General features: G+C 36.6%; 1 non-coding gene across 1 annotated transcript; it reads left to right on the plus strand.

The window, feature by feature from the left end:
* Nucleotides 1-2,657: 2,657 nt before the first annotated feature.
* On the plus strand, nucleotides 2,658-2,764 carry LOC114913327 (small nucleolar RNA R71). The gene has a single exon (XR_003799343.1). It is a non-coding gene; the product is annotated as a small nucleolar RNA R71 (small nucleolar RNA).
* The last annotated feature ends 4,584 nt before the right edge of the window (nucleotides 2,765-7,348 follow it).

Below are 7,348 nucleotides of genomic sequence, written 5' to 3' on the forward strand. Positions count from 1 at the left end.
TATTCACCATCAAAATCAACCTTAGTCATTGGATCTCAGTTTGGAGCATGCTGGGCCATCGGATCACGCAACTAAAGCTTCTCTGATTTATTCTCTCGATCAGCAACTCCTGAGACCATCTGATCAACCCCAAAATCCAATCTGGGCCACCCGTCAGCTCCAAACCTCAGCCTACTCCATGCACCATGACCGTGCACTGGCAAAAAATTCTATAGACTGCACTATTGAATCTGTGGACTGAGCAGTCGGTCCATCGTGCACCAGCCAGCTAATTAGGTTTGGGTTCAAGCCATTTCGACTTGATTTGGACTGATTTTGAGCCCAATTTGGCTTGGATTTGAGCTTGTCTTTGTCTCTCAATTAAGGATCCATTTTGAGTTCAATTTGCTCCAAATTTTAATCATTCTAACCCTTGAATCAAGCTCTTTTCATTGACAACCATTTTTCTCACAAAAGATCAATAGAAGCATCAATTTTTAAAAATAAAAATGAATTAATTAATAAATTAATATTTTTATTAACATGTTTAATGTACTTATCACACCCTTCAACTTAAATTTTACTCATCCTCGAGTAAAATATGTAAATCAATAATATGTACTGAATTATCCTTGAATTGAAAGTTATCCTAAGCATTCATAAAGGCAGCTAATACCCAGTTAGACCATTAAAGAGGTACTTCATTGGATTATTAATTTGACTCAATTAGTGGTTAAGTAAAACCCATAAAAATTTTTAAACTTTTTCCTTTACCAACTTTCCACCTTACTCTTTAAATCTTCTAACTTGCTATGGGTTTGGTATGGTGTCATTTTATAGTTTAGTCCCTTTATTCTTTTTTTTTATATATATTTATATATATATACTAGGGGGACTTGTAGAAGATCTTGTGAGGGTATGGTAGGGGTTGCTTCTTCTACAAGTCCCTCTAGTATGTTTACTTCGCTAAACTCTTCACTTTGAGATCCCATGATAGCATTAAACACATTCAACCTTAACTTTTTATTTCCAAACAATATGTCCATGGCTCCTATCCTACAGTTAATGTATGCATTGGCTGTGGCAAGAAAGGGTCAGCCTAAAATGATTGCGATTTGGCTAGGGTCACTTCTAGATTCCATCTCCAAAATAAAAAAGTCTATGAAGAAGTAGAACTCATCCACCTTGACCAACACATCCTCAATCATCCCAAGAGGTATCTTAATGGATCTATCAACTAATTGTAAGGTAACTGGCATGGGTTTTAATTCTTCAAAACTAAAAAATTCATATACTGAGCTCAAAAGAAGGTTGACACTCGCCCCTAAATCTAACAAGACTATTTTTTATGGTCAGGCCACCTATGACATAGGAGATGATAGGGACACCAAGGTCCTTAAGTTTGAATGGTGTGGTATGTTGGAAGATTGAGCTGGCTTGTTCAGTGAGATAGACTTTCTTGGGGATGTGTGCTTTAGATTTTCATTTTTGTGTGCACAAATCCTTCAGAAACTTTGCATACATCGGGACCTATTTGATGGCATCTAAAAGAGAAAGGTTCATATGGACTTTTAAATAGTTCAAGCATTTCTTTCATCTTGACCTCTATTTTGTCTGAAGGTAAAGGTGTTTCTAGAGCACTTGGGAACGAAACTCTAAGTACAGGTGCTGAGAAAATTGGTTCATCCCTCTCCTCAGGGTCTTCCTTATTGTCAGGTAATTTGGTCTGAGTTTGAGTTCCTGACGTATTGGCTCTTTCTAGGTGTTCTAAGACTTTTCCACTTCTAAAGATCATCACAGATTTAGCTTGCTCAGAAAAGATTTCATGGACATTCAAGCTTTCAGCCATATACTGCCCCTTAGGATTGCTTATGGATTGGCTGGGTAGTTTTCCCTTTTCTCTTCTACTAAATGCTGTAGCTAATTGACCTATTTGGGCCCCTAGCTTAGCAATTGATTGTGTGTGAGAGTGAAGGATCTGGGTATTGGCTTCCAATTGTTCCAGCTCTTTCAAGACCTTCTCCTCAAAAGCTGAACTATGTCTAGTGGTGGAAGGTTGTGGGGCATTTTGGTAGTATGGTCCTTGCCTATGTGTTGGGTCCTAATAGTTAGGTGCAGGGCCAACCCCTAGTTGTGGTCTCCAAGAAAAATTCAGATGGTTTCACCAACCAGGGTTATATGTGTTTGAATATGGATTGTTTCTTGATTTACGAGCTGGTTGGGCTTGAGCTTGCTGGACTTGGTCATGTATGAACTCAAGAAATTAGGATGCAGTTGGACACTCAGTAATGAAATGGGTTGGGCTTGAGCAAATGGCACAAACATCCAGGACTTATGTGGATTGGGAAGAGTTGATCTGTCTGACTTGCAGTAATCGATCAAGTTTTTGTGTCAATTCATCCACCTTGCTGAGTTTTTATGACAATTCATCTACCTTGCTGTGGATGTCTAAGAAATGGCCTACCTCATACATTCCACCTCTTTTTGGTCCAATCATGGGAGGATCTCTATGGGCGACAGACATGTGGTGTCGAAAATTTTTGCTAAGGGTCTCGAATAGTTTCCAGGCCTCATGTTCATTTTTTAGCATGAATATTCCACCACACGAGGCATCAACCATCTGCCGATGCTTTTCGGAGAGACCATCATAAAAGCACTGGACTAGTTGCCATTTGGGTACGACGTGATGTGGACATTTACGAATTAGATCTTTGAGTCTCTCCCAAGTCTCATAGAACATTTCCCCATCCATTTGGGAAAAACTGATAATGGTTTTTCTAATCTAGTTTGTCTTTCTTATGGGAAAGTATTTATTGAGAAATACTCTCTGAAGTTAGTCCCAGGTTGAAATGGTTATCGAATCTAAAGAGTTTAGGCAATGCTTGACTTTGTCCTTAAGGAAAAATGGAAACAATTTTAACCTAAGGGCATCATCAAAGAAATTTTAGATTTTGACAGTAGAGTGTATCATAAGAAATTCGTCCAAGTGTTTGTAAAGATCCTCATTCGACAATCCATAAAAAGATGGTAGCATTTGAATAATGCTGGACTTGATTTCCTATTGTATTGCTTCTATAGGAGGAGGCTGTTGTGATCCAGGTGGTGTGCCCAAGGCCCAGGGGATCAAGGCTAAGGCTAAGGTCCATCATTCATGAGGGCTTCATGGAGGCTCTAGGGCTAGTTGGGCCCTAGGTTGAAAGGCTGTGGGCCTTTCGGGTTCTTGAGGTCTAGGTTATGCGGGCCTCAAGAGACCAACTCTTTATGGGTCAGGTCTGGGCTTAGGATAGGTGAGATTAGGTCGAGTCATGGGTATACATGGGCTTGGGTTAACCTAATCTCCCATAGAGTTGGTCAAGGGAGTTTTGGGTTTGGGTCACTTGACCCGGTGTTTATATATACATGTACTTGTATAGGTTTGATAAAGCCAAGTAATAGATGACTCTTTCTCCCAAGTCTCTCTCTCTCTTCTCCCTCTCTCTCCAGCCATCCTCCATGCCCCAAGAGCAAGAAACCCTAGGGTTTCTTGCCGCCAGGTCCAGATAAGGAAAGAAAGAAGGGAGGCGCTAGCCCCTTCCTCCTTACAGCCGCCAACCAGATTGCTCCCCTCCTCTCTTGCAGTCATCCAAACACCAAGTCTAGGACCTGATATCTCTTGAGAAGAGGTTGGTACAAGTCCCTCTCAGATCTGGAGTTGATCTGAGGTCGTTTGAGGCATGGGTGAGATCTCCATCAACAGATCTACAAGAAAGGCTGCAGCAAGACAGATCTGGAAGGTCTGTCTCCATCTACTTTCTTCCCCATCTAGAATATCCTGATTTGAGATCTATGAATTGGAAGACCTCGATCCAGGTCTGATCTGGTTGGGTACTAGATCTTAGATTTTTTAGAGATGATTTCAGAGGTGTTCTTCATCTGGAATGAAAGGATGACGAAGAAGACAGCAACCAGACTGATTTCGTCAAGGGCCTTGGATCGAGTCCAGAAGTCTCCAGATTTGTTTGTTGCTGGTTCTGCTGCACCCAAGGTCCGTGGGAGGAGCTGAGATCGTGCTCCAATAGAGGCTAGATACATGGTGAGTAGGTGTAGGTTGAAAAAGTAAAGTACTCCTTCAATTGCCATGATGGATCAGTTTCTTGGTTTGGATCTATGGTTTTGATTTAGTTCGTTCTAATCATTTTTTTTCTAGTTCTAGGTCCAATGAGTGTAAATTAGGTTGTAATGATCGACGTCCTAGCATGCACCCACAAGATCAAATTGAGTTCAAATTTCAACAAATTTTTTTTCTGGAAGAGAAGAGAAGAATAGGAGAAGAAAGGGAGAAAAGAGTTCTAAAGAAAAGGACCTAAGGAGTCCTAAATCTAGAGACCATAGAAAAGAATGCTTTTAATTAGATTAAAATTTTCAATAGCAAGCAAGTTTTGCAATCAATCCTAACTAAAGATTATCATAGATCTAGACAGCTCCTAACTGCCAAGGTCACCTTCGAGCATTCTAGGTAAAAGATTAGCCACCCAACTAGTCAGATAAGTGTAAGGTTGGTGGAGATCTTGTCTCTGAACCACTTTCCTAGACATCATCAAAATAACTAATCCTAATCCGATCCAACTCTTAGGATTCCTTGTCCTATTGAGCTTGAGAGTCCTTAGAGGCCAACATCTAATTGATTTTAGATTAAAGTTTAGATCAATGCAAATAAAAGGTGGTGGTTTGTGGGCCATAGAAGGATGATAAAATCTTCACCTTATGTTGATTAGGGTTTGTGCCCTTAAAATATTTTATAAAAATATGTAATACAAAAAGAAAAGATGTCCAATACAAGTGAGAAGCTTTTAAGGTTTAATTAATTTCTCTATTTTAGTTAGGTGTTATATGGTGTGTCTTTGTTTTCCTTTTATGTTATGTTATCTAAAATAAGAAGAATAAAAAGTAGGTTTTAAATTAGATTAATTAGATGTGAAAAGACTTATTAAATCTAACTAAATAGAAAGTAAATTATGCTAAGATTAAAAGGCAAGTAGGTAACCTACAAATAAAGAAGAAATCAAATCTACTATTAGAGTAGTAAATTTCTCTAAATTATAAAAAGTAGTAAATCACTAGGCTATAAGAAGCAAAAAATATTTCTAAACATACAAATAAAATAATCTAATTAGAAAAAAAATTGATTTTTTTTATGAACTAACCATACCAATTAGGTTCAGGTTTGGGACATTTTGACTTGATTTTGGGCTAATTTTGAGCCCAATTTGTCTTGGACTTGAGCTTATTGTTGTCTCTCAATTAAGGATCTGTTTTAAGTCTGATTTGCTCCAAATTTGAATCATTCTAACCCTTAAATCGAGCTCTTTTCATTGACAACCATCTTTCCTATAAAAGATTAATAGAAGCATCAATTTCTAATAATAAAGATGAATTAATTAATAAATTAATATTTTTATTAATATATTTAATGTACTTATCAAAGAACATATAAATAACACTTTACTCTGTCATTATCGACTTGGTCATATAAGTGAGACAAGAATTAACAAGTTATACAAAGAAGACTTCTTTGATCTTTATGATTATGAATCATTAGGAACTTGTGAATCTTATCTTATGAAAAAAATGATCAAGACTCTATTTAGTAGATATGGAGAAAAAATAAATGAGTTATTAGAACTTGTACATACTGATGTATGTGATCCTATGACAACTGAAGCCAGAGAAAGATACTCTTATTTTATTACATTCACTAATGATTTATCTAGGTTTGGATATATGTATTTTATGCAACATAAATTTGAAACCTTTGATAAATTTAAAGAGTATCAATGTATGGTCAAAAAATAAACTGAAAAATATATTAAAATTCTTCAATCTGATGGAGGAGGAGAATACCTATCTAGTGAATTTCTAGATCATCTTAAAAAAAAAGAGATTCTCTTAGAATGGACCCCTCCTTATATACCGTAGTTAAATAGTGTAGCTGAAAGAAGGAATCACACTTTATTAGATATGGTGCGGTCTATGATGTGCTTTACAGATTTATCTATTTTCTTTTAGGGATATGCTCTAGAGACTGTTGTACATATCCTGAATAGAGTACCTTCAAAATCTATGCCAAGTACTCCATATGAGATTTGGAGAGATAAAAAGCTTAATATTAAGTATCTTAAGATTTGGAGCTACTCGGCTTATGTAAAAAGAAATTTTGGACATAAGCTAAGTGCTAAGATAGATAGATGCTTATATGTAGATTATCTTAAAGAGAATATAGGATACCTCTTCTACCATTATACTGAATATAAGGTATTTGTCAGTAAGCATGCTACTTTTATGGAAAAAGAGTTTATCCTAGAAAGGGGCAATAGGAGGAAGATTGAACTTGTTGAAGTTCAAGACCTACAAGTAGAAACACAAGATATTCCTCAATCAAAAGTACCCATTGATGAGGTGCAACCATAAAACACACCTCCTCTTTGAAGGTCGGATAAAGTGTGAAATGCACCTCTAAAGTATGGATTTATTATTGAGGATAATGAAGCCCACATTATTGAGAATGATGAACCTTTGACTTATATGGAAACTGTCATGAGTAGAGACTCAGAAAAATGGCTAGAGGCTATGAAATCTGAAATAGATTCAATGTACTTTAACCTAGTATGGACTTTGATTGATGCATCTGAGGGTCTGACACCTATTGAGTGCAAATGGATCTATAAAAAAAAGATTGGAGTAGATGATCAGGTTGAAACCTATAAAGCCATATTGGTGGCTAAAGATTTTAGGCAAAAATAGGATATTTCTTATGATGAAACATTCTCACCTGTTGTCATGCTCAAATCTATTCAGATTATACTTGCAATAGCAGTATACCATGATTATGAGATTAGACAAATGGATATGAAGACCATCTTCCTTAATGGTTATCTTGAGAAAGAGATCTACATGTCTCATGTGGGAGAGCAAATCAGGTATGCAAGCTTAAGAAATTTACTTATGGATTAAAGCAGGCTTCAAGGAGATGAAACATTCATTTTGATGTAACAGTCAAAGAGTTTGACTTCATCAAAAATATGGATAAATATTGTATGTATAAGAAGACTAGTGACAGTGCTATTGTCTTCTTAATTTTGTATGTAGATGACATACTTCTCATTGAAAATGATATCCCAATGTTACAATCAGTCAAGACATAGCTATCAAGTAAGTTTTTTATAAAGGACTTGCGTGAAGCATCCTATATACTTGGTATAAAGATCTATGGGGATAGATTTAAGAGAATGTTAGGCTTGTCTCAATCCAAGTACATAGATCTTGTGCTGAAGAGATTCAGCATAGATGAGAGCAAAAAAAATTATTTACCCATGAGTCAAGACATACATCT

The sequence above is a fragment of the Elaeis guineensis genome, chromosome 16 (genome assembly GCF_000442705.2).
Source record: "Elaeis guineensis isolate ETL-2024a chromosome 16, EG11, whole genome shotgun sequence".
Classification (NCBI taxonomy): Eukaryota; Viridiplantae; Streptophyta; class Magnoliopsida; order Arecales; family Arecaceae; genus Elaeis; species Elaeis guineensis.